Consider the following 19,452-nt stretch of genomic DNA (forward strand, 5'->3'; position numbering starts at 1 on the left):
AAAATTGGGCCTTTCATTTTCAATTACAAACAATTAATTTTTGAATTTCATAGAAAATGTGCAATTGATCTGTGATTTTTATGGATTTGTTCATTTTGCTAATACATCCAAAGAGCAAAAATAGGAATTTATTTCCAATAAGTCTCTCCATTCAACAAATATTTTGTCCCACTGGTTGACTACTCAGCATGCCTGCCTTTTGTTAACATCATTGACAAAGGAATAGACACAGTCTGGGTACCCAACTGTGTATTATCTCCACTACAAATCACCCGTCTTCACTCGTTAGCTCCTGCGCTGAAGCACACAAGGGAGCTCAGGTGTTCATATCACCAAGGCATGAATTCTTAAAACTGTTTTTTCTTAAACTGACTGGTGAACTATCACGGGTGAATGGGAAAGGAAAAATAGGAACTGGTGCATTTGAAACAAAATTTGACACTTTTATAAAAACAGAAACTGAAAGCCTAGCCACAGTGCTGTTGTTCTGTATCTGGAGTCATAGCAAAGGCAGAATGTGAGCTGACATCTTCACACCATATATGCTTAAGGGCAGATGACAACCCCCCTTTTTTCTTTTTTTTTTTTTATCCCATCATCTTGGGGGAGCTTTGCAGGACTTTGGATATATCTGTATCTACAATGTATATATGCTTTCATTTTTAGCTATGTTGCATTGAAAATCCATCCTGTAATTCCAGTAAAGGAAACACCACTATTCCCTCTAAAGAGTGCAGGAACACTTGAACAAAGCACGATTAATTTTCTCTTTAAATTCCAGCAATGTTTTGTGTCTTTTCTGTCTAGTGTACACCACAGGCAAATAACAAAATAAGGCTCATGATCATCTTACAAGCCTTGATTTCACGTGTGGCTTATTCAAACTAGAAGGTTATGTTTACTGAATTGCTCAAATGACTACTATTAGGCAATTGCCAATTGCCTTCCTCACAAAACCTATATCCTATCATTTCTCAAATAATTATAAATGGTCAATAATAATAGAGCTCCTATCACTCCCCATAATAGTCAATGGAGGATTGAATTAGATACAGTTGAACAACACACACCATAACTGCATTTGATGTATTCTATCTGATGCTTTGTAATCTTAATATTTGGAAGTTTATCTATCAAAATCAATGACAAAATAATCAAGTCCAGTATTTTTAAAAGATAACATTTTTAATATGCTGAAAAATAGTAATATCAGCTCACAGCATATACCTGATTACTTTTGGATCACATACTAATTAATGAATAAATTAATTACTCCAATGTCTTGTATATTGGTGTCTATTGTTTTAAATCTACATACACAGACATAAAGCAATCCTCTTTGTGTGTGAATTCCAAGTGACTTTCCCTGGGTTGCAATGGAAACTGAGAGGAAGTTTATGGCATTACACAAGCAAACCAATCCTGTTTGGGAAATGCTTTAGTCCACCTGTGCAGTGCAGCTCTCACAAACACAGTAAGAGGCTCTTGTCCTCCATAAAAGCCACAGACAGAAACTCACACCACTTTGTGGAATATCTTATTAGCTTAAATCATTCTTTGTCTGAGCATATGGGTTTTCCTGGATGTCATCTACAGGGCAATACTAAACCACAAAAAAGTATCTTTAACCTTAAACATGCATGTGGTTCTGATTAAGCCTTCCAAATCACTCACATTTAAACTTAAGTAACTGTCTAACAGCTTCATTTGTGGGAAGCAAATACAATCCATTTGCTTTTTTTATATCTGATTGTCTTCCACACAGATACAAAAGAAAAAAACCAAAAAATCAAAACAAAAAAAAAATAAAAGCAGAAAGCAATCATCATCATATAACCATAGAAATCTAGGAACTATAGAAATTCAGTTTGGGTTTATCTGTTTTGCAGGGCTTTTTTACTCACAGTTTGTTACTGAAACTATTTCAGTTGGCTTCTGCCTTTCTAGCTCTAAAAGTTCAGTTAAAGTTTCTGCTTCTTTGTTTGCTTGTTTTCAAAAAGTTCTTTAAACCAGTAATCCAACTATTATGAGTTCACATTGTCACATAAACTCATCCTTACAGATCCCAGTTTGGAAGTTACAAATCCACTGTGCAGTGTATGGATTGAAAACGCATACTGTAATTTTGCTCAGAAGGAGAGGGAGACAATGGTTTCTTGAGATGCAGTTTTTCAATACTTTCTCTGTGCTTTTGAATATGTATCTATGGGCCTTATTTATTGGAGCGTATTCAAAACCTCCTTGTGGGCCCAATCACTCATTTTCTCAGGGTCTCTTCAGTCAGGGTCTCAGTACTCTAGAATCTGAATACTTTCCAAACCTTAATTAATGTATTGTTGCAGAGTCCTGTGAGAAAAGAGGATTATACTGTCCAATTAACAAATAGGGAAATGAGAAAATGTAAGGTAAAAGCCTCCATTACACCAAATGCCTTCCTACTATAGTTATATCCATTTTTCTCACAGTACTGGACTTTAGATAGAATTATATATACTTTTAAGGTAGAAGTTGTTGGATTTAGCTGTAGTTAAGAGCACAAAATTAAAAGTTTTCAAAACAAAAACTCTATGTTCTTGAAAAAGAAAATTAATATGGATTGATTGGCTCACTTGCCATTGTAAAAATTCAGAGATCGTTAGAATTAATTTTTTTCACAGCAGCATAATTATTTCCTTCAACTGTGAAGGTTTCCTTTTTGTTCCAGGATTTCTCCTCCAGCCATAGCAAATCTACCTATGTCTGCAGTATGCAGACAGTATACAGACAATAGCTCCTCTCTTACCAAGCTGCAGATAGTCTTTATCCAGTGAAGCAGGGGGAAAATATTAATGAAATCAACTGATGATGAGACAAAGTGTGTAACATATATAAAAGTCTGGACAGTGAGAGGTGTTTTCTATATGATAGGCATGTAATGACATAGATTTTAATTTCAATTCCATCAAAAGGTGTCTCGTTAGCTCTAAGGATTGATTTCCAAAATAGTCAATGCTAATCAGTTGTCCTGCCACAAGATTTCATCAGAGAAATGCAGTTAAATGACTTTATCAAGCACTAAGGCAATATAGGTCAAGTATAGGGGTTGTAATTTACTACAATCTAATTTCTTGAATTCATTGTTGTTTGACTTTGCACAGGTTACAGTGCCTACACAGTAGCAAGGTAGGAGACAGCAGGTTGTGTCTGTTCATTTCCTCGATAAATTAGGAACAGAAATCACTACCAGTAAATATGCAGGGGTTGCATGAGATTATTTTTCTGGGTGTCTTTTGTGTTTCTTTTTGCTGTACAGAAAGGTTTTCTCTTTGTTTGGGAGCAGTGAAGAAGAGGAAAGAATTGTTCTCTCACCGAGGAGAATAAACTCATTGGCGTAGGAATGGAATAAAATAATAAACCAATACAAAATCCAGCCCAACTGCAAACCCTTTGGCTTCAGCTGTGTTACATTAGATGCACTATTACAAACTACATCCTGGGAATATTTTAATTCTTAGGTTAGCAGAAAATGAAATATTTTAATCTCTTATACCTGGAAAATGGACCACAAAGAAAATATTACTACAAATACCAGCTAACCATTATCACTCAGACAGCCACTGGGATCAGAACTCCACAAAACTGTTTTCCATTTAAGTTTTTGGACCTTTTTTTTCCACTTTTTTCTAAACTTGTCAGCCCTTTTTTGGTATATCAACAACCACTGAAACATAGCAAAAATGGGAAAAAATTATAGAATATTTCATTTCTTACTTTAATACTGACAACTTTACCAAAAATCCTGATATTTCTAGGTTGAATCAGAAAACAAAAAGAATTTCTATGGCCTTTACCAAAATATGCTCCATATTTAGTTCATTTGAATCATGAAAACTATTTGCATATTAAAACAAAAGAAATAATGTTGATTTTCTCTGAAGTATTGTATTGTTGTAAATAAGATAATTCTCATTATATTGACAGGGTAGGAAGGATTTGTAAATTTATACTCTATGTGGTAGACAAGTACCAACATTTTAAATGTGTACAGTTCACTTATCTCTGTCTATTGACCTTGTCATTCTGATTCCACCAAGAATTGTACTTTCACATCTTTTATTTATTCACAGGCTGAAATTAGTTCTATGGCCTATGGGTTCCCTGAAGCTACTTCTGTGACTCACTGAATTGCTTCTGCTGGGTTACTGCACATTAGAAATGAAATAAATGCCAGCAGCAGTTGCTTTCTGATACTGCAGGCCAAATATCCACAAATTAGAAGATGTTACAAGAGGTGTCTTCAGGAGAAAATGAGTGTTACAATGTTTAACTAGCCATTGTGGACGAGAGCAAGGTACACCTGAGCTCTACCAGGAGACGGTACCAGCCGAGGTTTAGAACAGTTTTTTCTTAACTCTATCAGCATTATTTGCCTCTATCTTGCTGGAACATTAAACCACTTTAACCTGAAGCAATCCTGAGCCATACTTAAATAAAAATTTAATTTACAGCTGCTCTTTAGAATATATTTTAAAATCAAAGTGATCAAAATTGTAGCAAATTAGAGCATGTCACTCCTATAGGATCCAATATTGCCACTAAACTTCCAGCCAAGGTACACACTCAGCCATATTCCTGTGCTGGTTTGGGATGAGATACAAGCAGGAAAGGCAGAGGAGGAGGACAGCTGAACACACCCTAAGCAGGAGACCATGAAATGAGCATTGTACACACGTGTCTTGGCACAAATCTGCAGAAATCCTCCTAAATAAAACCTCGCAATAGTGGTAAGTCAGAAAAATTCTTAAATATTTTGTGTGCTTAGAAACAAATAAGACTGCATAAAAAGACTCTTCCAGATCAGGAATTCCATTGGTATTTACTAAAATTTCTCAAATAAATCTAATTAAGAGAATTATGTTTTTGACTTCCTCATTGCCATGCACTGGGCAACGTCATGACATTGTCCCTTTCCATGAAAATATGAGGCTTTTTTAATCTTTTTTTGTATCAGTTTATAGTAGATATTGATTTAAGCTTTGTGTGCTGCCTGTTGCAAGCATGCCTGTAGCAATTATAATAAAAGTTACCCAAATTAATTAACTAGGACCTCTGGAGCTCCTAGTATCTTATGTGACACACAGATAGATAAAATACCACAGGATGCATTCACTATTTTTAATAACCATGTATAAGCATTTATACATTAAAAAAACTGGAAAAACATTAAGTGAACTTCACCTCTTTAAACTGTTATCTTCACTCTAATCAATATTTTTCCAAGTTCCAGAGCACCAAGAAAATGCATACACATCCAGGACCATAATCTTTGTAGCCAGATATTCTTCTGCTTGTGCCCACACTCACAGTGGTTGCATGCCATTCTGAACAATTTGAAGTAGAATGCTAGCAAAATATTTTAAGTAATTTCAAATTGAGAAAGATTTCTAAAGGAGTGTGGCCATCTTCCAATGTTAATAAAATTCTCATTTCTATAACACATAACCCTGAACCACACAGCCCCTTAAGTTCCAAATTATTTCATGACAAATTTGACATACTGGGTTTTATAGGTCTAACACAATTTTAAACACAAAAAAATAACAGTGCACTCTGCACTGTGACTATTTTTAGAAACACTTAACACAGTCACAGCTGTTTAGGTCTTGTCCTGCTTGCAAAGAGCTTTATTTTTCAAATTTAATCCAACAATCATGGAAAATAACAATAGACAGTAATATTAGTAAATGTATTATGCTAGCATATAATAACTTTATGTCACATTTGCTTCTTAGAGATAGTAAATCCACCAACACCACCAAAATGAAACAAATATTCAGATATGATCCGTTTCCAGACCTTAAAATTTTGAAACAGAAAACCCTGATAGAAAAGATTTGGCATTAAAAATCTAGTGAGCATTAAAAGTAAGCTACATGTACAATAAATAAAAAAATCATGTCTGTGAGATGCTACTGCATAATCAGATATCAAAACCAAAATATTTAGAAAAATTATATTCAGAAAGGTAGGTGGGGGTCCCCAAAGTTTTAAATTAGTTTGTCTTCTATAGAGACTTATTAGTCTAACTGTACATGAAAGAAGGGGAAAGGTTATGTTTTCAAGACATAATAAACATTCAGTATTCTAAAGAAAAACTACTTGTGGCATTTTGGCAAAACTACATAGGCACATTCTATAGTATGGAATCAAAGCTCCTATCATATGATTTACTACAAATGTGCATTAAAAACCATTATATTTGGAAAAATATTTGCAGAAGTTTATATATTCCCAAGACTTCAGTAATAATAAACAACTTCTATATTTATAAAATACTTTGTGTAACTAAAATATCTAAGGCATCAATCTCTGCAAGAATCTATCAGATCTTATTCTCAATTCATTGAGAGACTGATATACAACAGTCACATTATTTTACTAATGATTATTTATGACTTCCATTTATGACCAAAAAACAACACCCTGAAGAAATATTGGTTAATGCCCTGGCCCAGACCTTCCAGCATGCCCAGTCATTGTCATTGTATAGCTCAGAATTATCTATAGAGCTCCTCCTCTGTGCTCCAGCTCTTCTGCTTTTATCCTGTGTCTAAAAGACACATAAAATTTGAAGGATACGTTCATTTCCCTCAAGACTTTCTATAAAGACCTTAAACAGCCTTTTTCTCCTCTTGGTCAGCTTATTCTGGAAAGTGTTCAGACCCAGCTCTTTTCATTTGTCACCCCACAAACTGCAAGTCATCTCCAAGCCTATGTTCACAATCTCCAAATAAGACTGGAAGAAAATATGTTTATGTGGTTCTTGGTCAGGACAATCCAATAGCTTGTATAAAGATTCCAGGGCTGTCAGAGAACCTGAATACTATACTGAAATTGTTATCAATAGAAGGCTTTGTTAGGCCTTATAAGACAACAAATTAAATATTTTTTTTCAATATAAAATAAATTAAATATAATTTTTTCCAAAGAGGAAACCTATTTGACCAAAGAGAATTTCCTCATTATTTCACTGACTGATGAAACTATAAATAAAAAGAAAAACTTTCAAGGCAGGTTATAAATCTCTGCTCTGATATTTTAAACATACCCACTACCATTATGCCGACCCAAAATCTCCTACTGATTACTCACAACAGCTTACTAATGACACAAGTGAAAGAGAAATGCTACGGTATGGAAGAGGTTTTTCCAAGCTTCCAATGAAATAACACAAGAAAGAATGCCTTAAAGAAACATTGGAATATGATCATTTCTTGTCAGTCTGGAGGAAAGGTCAATCCAAAATGGCATAAGGACAAAAGAAATTGAATATTGCAGTAAAGTATTGTAGTGGCACCGAGAACCTTCATCAAAACAGTGATGAAAAGTCCAAGAGAAATATCAAATTTTAAAACAATATCTGCTTTTTTAGTCAGTTCAGGTTTTCTGATAAATCTTCACTGTATCTTCCTGCCTATGGAAGAAGCCAGTTCTCCTGATCAGGAGCAGTGTCAGGAGGGTTGATAATTTGGAAAAAGCAGAAAATATAGACCCACAGAACTCAGCTTTAAATCTAGGGCTTTAAGGCCCAGAAAAATAAGTTTGGGTCACACTTCGGTTCAGGCAAGAGTTTGAATCAAACAACTTGCACAGAGCCCCATTACAGATATGCCAACAACCTGAACTCCTCTGAATCGTGCTTAGGAATGTTTATTGTTCACACAAATAAAAAACACTTTATTTCTGGTTATCCACAAGCTTCTCACTTTCTTCTTCTAAATGAACTGAATGTCTCGAGGGCCCGTAACTGGAATGATATAGGTATGATAATACAATGACATATAGCAATGCTTTAAATATTTTTTTAGAAATTTATGGTGCACTTTAAATAATAATGTTGCTGCACTGACTGTTTGATTTAGGCACCACTATATATCTTTCTCTTCAAGACTGAAGTAACCCAGATAGGTTAGGCAGATTGTAAATAGTGTGGGAGGGACCTGAAGTATGTTCAAAGCAGATCATCAATAGACAAGTTTTAGATTCATTATCATCTGACCTTAAGCTCAAAATTCATTTTCTTTTCAAATTCCCCAAGATATTTAGGTAAGACAACTGAAAACATCCTCTTCTTTTTTATAATGGATGGAAAGAGAGCAAGAATGGAGCAACACCACCCCCCCCCCCATCTCCCTCCTCCCAGTGGACCATTAATCTAGTGAGTATTAAAAGTTTAATCAGTATTCTCTTATCTGAATAGAAGGGATCTGCTATGAATAAGGCAGATGCTGATAATAAATATATGAATAGGCAGGTAGGAAACTGAAATTCCATGGACAAATGCAGACAGCAAGAAAGAGAAAAGGAACATGCCCCAGCAAGTAAGTTTCAATAATTTGGATATACAAAGCAGATCATACTTTGCACTGTGCAGCTACCACAGCAGACACTCTAAAAGCAAAAAAATCCTCGTTCAGACTGTAGTAATAACCCTGTTAACATTGGCCTTGGGTGGGCACCCTGAGAACAAATGGCACTGGCACCTCCCTTGTTTAATTGCCCTGTGCCTGCCATTTGCAAACCTTCAACCTTTTGTTCTTCAAAGCCACCCTGGCTTTTAGTACATTTTATGTGGGAAAGCAGGGGGAGAATAAAGATGGAAGAGAGTTTTGCAGTATGTAGACAGCACTTTGGAGCTTAAGCATCTAGCTGTATGTTCACGTCCTAGATTTGGCTGCACAGATAAATTCTCCACATCTCAAATTGGATTTAGTTCTGCAGATTGAAAATAGCTGCCCATTTGAATTCCAGTGAACTATGTTCTTATCAAACAAATTCTGCTATTTTTCTGAGTTAGGCTACTAAAACACAACATGAATAATTGCCTTTGTCCTAGTTCATAGTAATAGAAAAGTTTGCACACATCTTGGTGCAGTGCCTGCATCCCCCTGGGCAATGCTTGACACTTAAATCATCACAGACTTCTCTGAAATTGAATGACTATTTCAATACCAAAAAGTGAGGTTTTCTTCATCTCCAAGAGGTGGGAGACTTTCCAGATGTGCAGACCTGGTCTATGGGAAGTCTCCAAATGTAATTGGAAAAGTACCTGCAGTTAGGAATGGCTGCTGGAGAATGATCATCTGTGAGTGGGTGAGGTGGCTGTGATGGTATTGAGAAACAGTCTGAGCATCAGTGGAACAACAGCTCACTATATAAATATGATTTCATTTAAATAAGGAATAGGAAATTAGGCAGAACATTTGAAGATATTCATCACTATGGCAGTGGCAAAGTCCTCTCCCTTCCATCTTACCAGAGATTTCATTAATAACACCTGAGAGATTAGCAAGAAGAAAACTTTATGTCAAAATCCTGATTTGTTTAAAATGTTTTTCTCCAGGAGAGAAACTAAATCAGCTTAAGAAGTAAAGTCAGTCACATATAGTATCTGCATGATTCCTAGCCAATTAAGTAAATAATTGTGGGGGGAAAATAAAAATCAATTCTATCTCTGTCAAAACTGGGAAAAAGATTTCTCAAACACATAAGATTTCTCAACTCAACCTAAGACACATGGTTTGCTCCTTGAGGATCCTAGGTATACTGGAATACACTGAGGTTTGCCATACTACACCAGAATATTTAGTTTCTCTGTGTACTGTCCTGACTTGCTTATGTTAGTACTGACCTTTCCTAAGGAACAAGGGAACAGAGTACAGGACAGAAGCAGGTCTCCAAACCTTTTAAATCATATGCTTGATTTTACTTCATTAGACTAAAATGGCACCCTAAAATGAAGAAAATTCACTTGGCACCTGGTTAAATACAAAAACTTAGAAGCACATTTCCTATAAAATAAATCTAGCTTTTGGTAGGATTGCAACAATTATTATAAAATTGGGTTGTATCTCTAAATCAACTGTTCTGGTCTCATACCTCAGATCTTAATTTTATACCTCTAAAGATTTGGAGAAAATGCAGAAATAACGCTCTGTAGTTCCAGCAGAAGCAAAATAAAACCTAAATTCAAATACACTGATATTGACGTTAAGGGCTGTTGGTACAACTATATATACACCATGAGTATATTTGGAATAAGATTTGCTATGAAACAAAAGAATGCCTTTTTGTCATAAGAAAGTCAAATTATATAAATAATGTGTGCATACAAACAACAGACAACACCAATTAAAAAAAACCCCTAACAAAACCAAGACAAACCAGGTTTTAAAAGCTGTTCTTTGAAATTGTTGCTAGTATAAAGGAAATTTTTCAGAATTCGTAAATTTTTGTGAAAGTGTGGAAAGTAGAAAGAATGTAAGTCCAGAAAATGAAATACGAAATCATAAAAACATCTAAAAATATTTAAGGAACTCTTTATGAATATATAAAAATAGGCAGTCTAACAAAGACTCTATAGGACCAACAGGTGATTAAGAAGCTGTAAAAGAAGATAAGGCCAAAGCTGAATGGTTAAATTAATTCTTTGTATCGATGTTCTCTACAGATGTGGTTAGACTGGTTTCCACAGGGAAACTTTTTTGCAGAGGGAGAACTATAGGAATTATTTGCAATTGGACTCTCAGTGAAAAAATTCTTAGAACAAATGAATAAAATGAATAGTAACAAATTGCCCCAATAAAGTGATATTCACCTATGAGCTAAAAATATCAAATATGAAATTGTCAGATGGCTAATACTACTGAAAGTGATCTCAGTGCTGAGAGAACTAATGGTTAAAGAAGTCAGTTCTACTGATGAGTTTCAGTTGGAGTAGAAGAAAATAGGCATGAGTTAATGACCTCCTTAAAAGAAAGGAAACTAAATGTAAAAAAGGAGTAGACAAACAAATAAATATGGTACAATGAGAAGAATTAACTCAGCTTTTTTCGTATATTATTGTGCCTCACAAATTTATAGGAGCTCTTTGAGAAATTGAATAGCATGGGAGATGTGGCTGACATTATTTACTTGAATTTTCAAAAAGGTTTTAACAAAATTTCTCAGCAAGACAGTAAAGATAGTAAGGCACTTGGAATAATAGGAAAGATATTTTGTAAGATACTTGATTTTTTAAGAATACCAAGTTTTACAAAAATTCCTCTGTGAAGAGAGTTTTCTAGGAAACATCAACAAGCATACGGATATTTGTTTTATTCAGAGTTTACAGCAAGCTGTGGGGATACTGATGAAAAGATGACCAACTTTGCTGACCATGCTAAATTATTTAGCATTACCAAAACAAAAGCCAGCTGCAACAAGCTACAGAAGGTTATCATAAAGACTGTTTGGACTTGGAAAATATCCAAGGAATATCAACAGCCACCAATACAAATCAGCTATTACTATGGTGAGTCTAAATTAGCCATGTTCACTCAAAACAGAGTTTTGGGAGTCTTTAACACATCTATACAAACTTCTGCTCAATACTCATGAGAGATCATGAAAGCAGCAGAATGGGAGACATAGTTGGATAAGGAATCCAAAATAAATGTTGCTGAATATTGAATGTAGTCCTATTTCCCCACATCTGAAAATGGACTTTGGAGAACTAAAGAGATAGAGAAAGTGTACCTAGGAGAATAAAAAGTTGTTATTTAAAGTAGAGAGATTAAGACTACTAGATAGAAAAGAAATACCCATGAGATTATTACAATGAATATTTATAAAATATTGACTTGAATAAAGTATACTGAGAACTGTTCTCTGGTTCCCATCATGAAGGAACTTAGATGACTTAGTTATCAAGTGTCAGGCTTAAAGCAAACAAAAGGAAACACTTTTCACAAAGCACATAATTAAACTGCAGAACTCATAGCTACAGGATGTTGGAAATGTCAAAAGCTTAGGTGGGTTAAGAAATAATTAGAAAAAATCGTATGGAAGAAAAAATTCATCCAAGGCTATTCTATAACACACATCAAAAAAGCCCATTTCTCACTCACAAAGCCTTGGAGTTATGGTTTGACAAAAGTCAGAAACAGTAGCAGGAAAATTTTATTTTCTGCTTGGCCTGTTCTGTTATTCTCTCTCAAAGCTTTATCTATTGGCCACTGACAGAATACTGGTCTACTTAAATCTTTGTATTTGTTCCTGTATTTTCATTCTCATCACTTTGTTCCACAAAGGGTTTTCCTTTGATCTTCAAGATGACTTGATAAGAAGTAAACTCACTAAAATAAGAGCAGTGATTACTCTGCAAAGGTATTTTTGCTAGAGATACTTGGTGAAGCCATCATCTACCCAAATTAAATATCTATTCTAATTCACGGGGAACACCCTTATCATTTGTGGCAGTCTCCAGGCAGCTTTATCTGACAATCTGTACCAAATAGGGGTCATTGCTCATGCACCCTGTGATCTATGCTTTCCTGCAATCTATTTCTAAGTGCAGCTCCAAGTATTGATTCTGTTTTTCAACAAAATAGTTTGAATCAGTCTAGGAACTTCAGCTGGCAAGCTTGAGTTTCAATGAATACAGCTTCTCTGAGGGATCAGTCCCAAGCTCCTGAAGAACTTCGTGAATACTGGGTTCATATGCTTCCTGAACTGGCAGCAAACAGTTGAGAATTATCAGGACCTGATTAGGCATTTCTCTCAAGCACAATGAATTATCATTTTGGCATCAAAAATAAAGCCATAAAGCTCTATGCTTGGCCTTTAAGAAATCAGTTCATGTCACCTGGTATTGTAGGCTTACACAGGTTTTCTGAGAGAGGTTACTGAAATTTCCACACATTTCACAAAAAAACATGGTTGATATGAATTTCTAGGCATTTTACCAGTACTTGTTTAGCAACAAACATTGTGGAAAGGTGTGATTTTAAGGTTTTACCCAGATGTTAGACCAGAGTTATCTTACATCAGAGTAACATTACACAATGTGGGCCAATATTCAGTTGCTACAGGAATAATCCACATAATAAAACTACACCATTCACTTAGAGAGGATGTAACTCAGCCATTTGCCTTACAATTAATGTTAGAATTCTTACTTTTATATTCAGTCACATGATTAATATAGGTATTTATATCCAGATGCTTTGAGGCTATTTCTTCCCAGAAGAGTGTTATAAAATGCCTTGCTTGAGTAACACCCAGAGCTCTTAAATGTTGGACTGAGCTGAAACCTCCAGTGTAGTTATACAAAATCTGAACTATACAAAAATGGGTCAGGTTGAAGATATCCAGCAACATTAAGATAGCCAGGCTAGCAAGGAGATGAAAAGTTCACGAGCAGTGCACAAAAACACAAGGATAAAAATAGCTGTGTTCTTAGCAGAGTGATTATACTGAGCTCATTTGTAGGCTGCAGACAGATGTTCATCTAGCAAAGAACAGTGACAACTGAAGTTATGAGCAACCCTAAGAGTTTCCTCCTGTCTGTTCCTGAGAGCCTGCCAGTTCTGCAGCTTCTGGGCATAATGGATCATATGAGAACCCCATAAGGAGTCACAGCAGTAATAAACAGCTGATGAAGGCAGTCTGAAAAGAGAACTGACTTTGCCTCAAGTGGATAAGGCAAAGCTCTCAGACTCCTTTGTCCAGCAGAGAATAGGAATGGCAATGTGGGAATGGCAACTTCCAGCTGGCAGATTATAGGTATGGAGAGCTGAGCACACTTAACATCGTCATTCATCACTGGAAGACATCTTCTCGTGACCCTAGGGAGATTAGACATTCAAAATTTTTTAGAAGCTTAGCTTTTTTTTCACCACCAAGTCACATACAAAGAGAGGGGTAGGAGAAGGACATGTTTGGATGTATGCTTTTATGTCCCTTCATGATATGTAAAGAAAGCTTGAAAACTTTTTCTTTTTACTCTTCTTTTAAAATGACAAAATTCAGTCTTTGCCTGTAGATCAGAAGCAAAAGAATAATTTCACGAAGTCATTTCACAAATCATTTCAAGAAGTCAGAAATGTGACCAGAAAACAGAAAATATTATCAATGCATAATCTAGTATTTAAATATGATTATTCTACCAAAACTAGGTGAGATTTTCCGTATTACCACTAAATGTATGCAAGACTACAAAAAGTAATAAAAGAAAAAGAAGACATGCCTGTTTTCACTAATTCTTTGTAAATCACACAGACTTAATCCCTTGTGTTTATCCCAGATCCCCTTCATTATCCGGTCTCTACAATAAATGCTGAAACATTCTGAGGAAGTTGCTTAACATCATTTGGCCAGTGCCTGTTATCACATTATAAAACTGAAGTATCTCAGGAAAACACAGCCTCTTTTACAGTAGTACGAGTCGTACTTGTCCTACAGTTATTTTATACTTAACCTTCAAGCCACCATGCTCTAGGATATAAACCAATCATCACTGACAGAGATTAACAAGAAATTTCCTCTACGGGCAGAGCATTTCATAAGTGCTCACTGCAGGGATTCTTGCACTTTCCTCTGAAGCATCTGGTAACGGCCATTGTCAGATGGAATAATAGCGTAAGCAAGCTGTTAGTCTGATCTGGAATGGCTTCTCTTGTACACTAAAGCTTTTGTCCCTGATCTGCCTGTACGTTTTCCCTGCATTTCAAAAAAGGCAATAGAGATAACTTTGCACTTATTGCCAGTTAATTAGCAAAATCTTTCTCTTATCTTTGCATAATTTGGTTGTAAAACAGTAACAGCCATTGCAGAGAATCATAATTCATCTTAGATATCATATGGAGACTCCAGGTATTCCTCCAAACCAGCTTTTGGAAATACTGTTGTAAATAATGAAATTGAATTTAAGATTCATCTTCCAAGCATTCCTGGAATTTGTACTGTTCTCAGAAAGAAGACATTATGTAACTATTTCTTCCATTGAGAGAATAACAGTAAAGTAAACAAGATTAACAAGAATTACCTACGCACAGTATCAAAAACTTTTGATTTTCACACGTCAAGTTAAATAAAGTACAAATTCTTTCAATAGCTGAATCAAGAATTAACATTCTTTGAAAGCATACCATTATTTTCCTTATGCATGACCTAGCTCCTTGAGGAACATCTCACATCAGCATGCAGAAAAAGAGAGATATTAATTTAAAATCACATCATGTAAAAAATGATAAAGATATTTTTGTACCTCTAAAAGTCACATTCCTATTGTATACTGATTCTGATTTAAACTGGAAATACTGAGAAGTGAAGAAAACTACAATTCAAAAGTAGCCTGAGCACGTACATAAACACATACATAAATAGATGTACATTAATACATAAATAGATGTACATTAATACCTATGAGTGTTTCTGAATGCAGTTTCTGTGACTGAAAGAAATAGACCTACATTACAGAAAATCATATTTGATAACAGATATTAAGCCAAACTATTTTCTTACCTGTTGCAGTTCAGTTCCTAGTTTAATGAGGATTCTTAACATACATGTCAATTACTGAAATGAGCCTCTGGTAAATATTCCAGCAATACAGTTTTTAAAAACCATGAAAAATTTTGAAGATGAATTAATCAGTCACAGCCCAATGAGTTTTTTGTTCTGATTGCATCCAGACACTGAGGGAGTTTTTATGAGACCTGTCTGAGAAAAATAACTTATTTTGCCCTTTTAGTACTTTGAAAAAAAAACCAGTATCTTAGATACTACTGTAGTAAACACTGGCATCTATACAGGAACTAACACTGCCACTGACAAGAAATGGAAAGTAATGATGATTTTACAGTGTGGGTACAAAGATTACTCAGCAGTGGCTACAAGAAAGCTCAGCTGTGTGTTTTGCTCCTTGGCACTCATTTGGAACCAAAGTGTTAATGGAAAACCTATTTTCATGGGAAGAAGTAAAGAACAAGATTCTAACACTTGTTTACTGAAATTCTGAGTCCAGTATCACTGCCTGGCTCAAAATCTGAGCCAATATTATAGTATAGTTGGGTTGGATTCTTCTTCCAATGATTAATCAGAACCCTGAAGGTGGTATTAAAGCACAGTTTGTTTCTAAGTTGCTTTTTGCATCTTTAAAAATGCATCAAGTTTTGCACATGTGAAGCATAAAATAAAATTACCGGGAAAAGGCAGCACCTAAAGCAGATATTGCCATCTTACTAATACCAAACAATTGTATTAAAAATATTAACCTGGTGGAATTATTCTACAGTGCATCAAAGGATGTTATTTTAATTTTATTCATTATATTCAGCTTGAATAATTTGCACTGGGGGATTTGTCTTTATAAGAGTATTGGTGTGTCATTTATCCTAATCGACCTGGCATTTTACTCTCTTTCACTGTAGTTTATTAAAATGTGTTGGTATTATGCAATAACCATGCACTCACATTAAAACAATGTATCAAGATATCAACTTGGAATATCTCAGATTAGAGTTGTGCTTTACATTTTATGGATGATATTAAAGACAGTCACACACTGCTCAAATTCAAAATTCCTCTTATTATTATAGTTATTACATACAGTAATATAAATGTCCACAATCTAAAAAAAAAAGAAATAATGACATCAACATTTTCATTTCATAACTCAAAAAATTTAGTGTAAATTCTTAAAGTTCCTTATTTTAGATCTCACCACACAATGAATTTTCAAAGTAATTTTATCTGTATTTTTTAATGTGCAATTGAGTGAATTTTCTTCTTTTAAGAGGAATATACTTGTAATCATATGAATAAGGATTTTTCTTCCTGCCTACAATCCGTGCATTAGCATCTGTAGTTCTTTCTGAAGTGCAGTTGTTTTTAAACATAAGGCAGAAAAATTTCCGTGTGTTCTAAAAATGTACTTGGAAATGTCTTAAAAACCCCCAGCTTTGGCCTAAACTCATTGGATATCACTGGCAAAATTCACTGACATCTATAACAGCTTATGGTAAATACTTTTGAGTCAGGCCATAAAAAAAAAATTGACTGAATTTAGAATAAATATTTCTTAAAATCAAAAATATGTGAATCTTTTTGATTTGTGCTTTAGGTCATTTATCAATCTATTTTCCAAGTGTTTTCCATCATAGATGTCAGATCCAGAAAAATTTATTTTAAATGAAAATTGATATTTCTGGATATTTGTATCAAACATGGATGTAAGCCACAACAGAAAGACACAATACCATAATCCTCATCCCAAAAACTATAGAATTTGTTTCCCTAGGTGGAGAGGTCAGCCAACAAGCTTTCTTAAAAATCCCACCTTGATGGACTGTGCTTTAAAAGAGATGTTTTGAAAAGTGTCAAACAAAAGTATCTTTAATTCTCCACTGGAGAGAAGAAAAGGTTTGTCAGCATATGGAAATGGAAGTTCTTAAATACTCATCAAACTGTCCGCAGCCCAGCATTCATGGAAATATTTTGATAATACTTTGCACAAATTTTAGGAAATTTATATGTCTTCCTGATATTTCTCAGTCTACTGAAACAACACGGACTGATAGCACTGATTTTGAAAAATGATATTTATTTTTTTAAAACACAATTTCCAGTAGGGTAATGTATGCATTAAAAAAAATGGCAGTATAAACCATGAGGGAGGGTAACATGGCTCAAAAATATATAAAAAAGATGATACACAAAAGTAGTCTTCTCATAAGTTCCTGTTTTTGCAAAATGAAAGGCAAATTTGGAGCAGGAGTGTCTTACTATAGCTACAGAAAAAAAGCAAAGTTCATAGTAAACTTTTTCAATTCTCTGCAGTTCTGTGGTCAGGTTTGAATGAGAATCCTGCCATCTTGTGGGCACGGATTTCTCTACAGGGCTCAATTAGACAAATTAATGCTGAATGGAAATGCAGCACAGCTTTTGCAAAGACTCATTAAAAATGAATGTACACTTTAGCAACTTTAGGAGTTTTTCATAAAATTTAAATATTACCTATTCATACTAGTACTATTTAGCTCAGTGCAATTTTGCACAGCATGTTACCTATAAAGATAATTTTTTGTTTCTTGACTGTTTATTCTATACATTTAGATGATATATGTAATTTTAATCTATTTAATATTCGCTAATTCAGAGTCTTTCTCCATGATAATTGCCTTGTTTTTATGTATATTTGGCTGTTATATATAATTTGCTATCATGCAAGATGCAAATTTCCAAGCCAGCTTCACTGAGAAAAAAAGACTCTTATAAGATGCAATAAGTGATGGTGATTATAGATTATGAGCTTAAATTGCCGTAAGATTTGTAAATCATCATTCACTGCTGTGATGTAGAATAACACAGTTCTTGTTCCACTCCAAGGGAACATGCACTCATAAATAATCTCTGCATGGGATGATGAGCAGGATGGTTGCTCTCCTGGTATGCCCCATGGCAGTCTTGTGGCAGCTTGCTAAAAATGAGCACTTAAAAAGTTCGGAGGTAAAAGCCAGAATTCAATAACTATTAAAATAAAGGCTTTTGAACCTGCTCAGTTCACACAGAGATACCACATCAGGGTCATACAAGAGAACATTGAATTTCTTGAGAACAGCAATTTTCCGCTCCATCCATCCATTTTCCAAAACTCTCCTTTCCCCATCTGTTCCCCCAAACAAACTCCCCCAGATAGTAACGGCTTTCCTGACACCCTGGGAATGTCTCAACCCAGATTTCCTTTTCTGTCTCTTTGACCACCCCTTTCCCAGCAGTTCACTTCCACACTTTTCACAGCCTACATCTTTCCTCTTGCTATTTATGCCTACTTTTTACATTTGTGCTTTTTGAATTTCCACCAGATTCCTAAAGTGGATTGAATAAGTAACTGCCAGTGTGAGGCAGAATAAGGCATGAATTAATGGGTGGCTGAGGCAAAGAGGAAGGAGACAGAATGGTGAATGAAATAAAACTACCTATGTGGGTGATTGTTAGCATGAGGAGAAAAGTAAATCAAGTAAGTGGGTGGATGAGGAATGAGCAATCATAGCTAAGCTGAAGAAGAGCAAAGAACAATTAAGGAACACTGTGAGGAAAAAGAACAGAGAAACAAACCTACTCAGAAAGGTTTTGATGGAAATCTTGGAAAAAGGAAGAGAGAGAATTCAAAGTAACTTGGATAAAACCTGGACAAAAATAAAGCCACTGAGCCCAAATAAAAAAATAACAGCAAAGACTTTGAACTAGGAAATACTACAGGAATACAAATCATATAAATAGAAGGTTTAAACAAAATTGAAAAAAAAGGAATCTGGAAAATATAGTGCATGTTTACCCCTTTCATTAAAATAGCTTTCTTTCAATATTAAACTGAAGGGAAACTGAAGGGAAATGGGGATTTGGTTGGGGAAGGTGATGAGAGAAACCCATACATTCCTCATGTCATAACTCATCTTCTTATACCCCTCCACATTAGTCTATCTATCTACCTCCAGATAAACCCTACACCACAGACCAAGTCTATTCTTGGCATGTAGCTTCATTATTCCTTTGAAAATCTGGTCACTTTATGTTTGGTACTGATTTTTTAACCCTGCAAGCATCATTTTTGGGGGGGAAATTCCTTGGAATTATATCTTTCTTCTATTT

General features: G+C 34.9%; 1 long non-coding RNA gene across 1 annotated transcript in view; it reads right to left on the reverse strand.

The window, feature by feature from the left end:
* Positions 1-15,510, reverse strand: part of LOC143693852 (uncharacterized) — a 148,824-nt gene extending 133,314 nt beyond the window's left edge. Inside the window, exon 1 of the long non-coding RNA XR_013181836.1 lies at positions 15,325-15,510. This is a non-coding gene — a long non-coding RNA (uncharacterized LOC143693852). The remainder of the gene's footprint in view (positions 1-15,324) is intronic.
* Positions 15,511-19,452: the final 3,942 nt, after the last annotated feature.

Source organism: Agelaius phoeniceus, chromosome 4 (assembly GCF_051311805.1).
Source record: "Agelaius phoeniceus isolate bAgePho1 chromosome 4, bAgePho1.hap1, whole genome shotgun sequence".
Taxonomy (NCBI): domain Eukaryota; kingdom Metazoa; phylum Chordata; class Aves; order Passeriformes; family Icteridae; genus Agelaius; species Agelaius phoeniceus.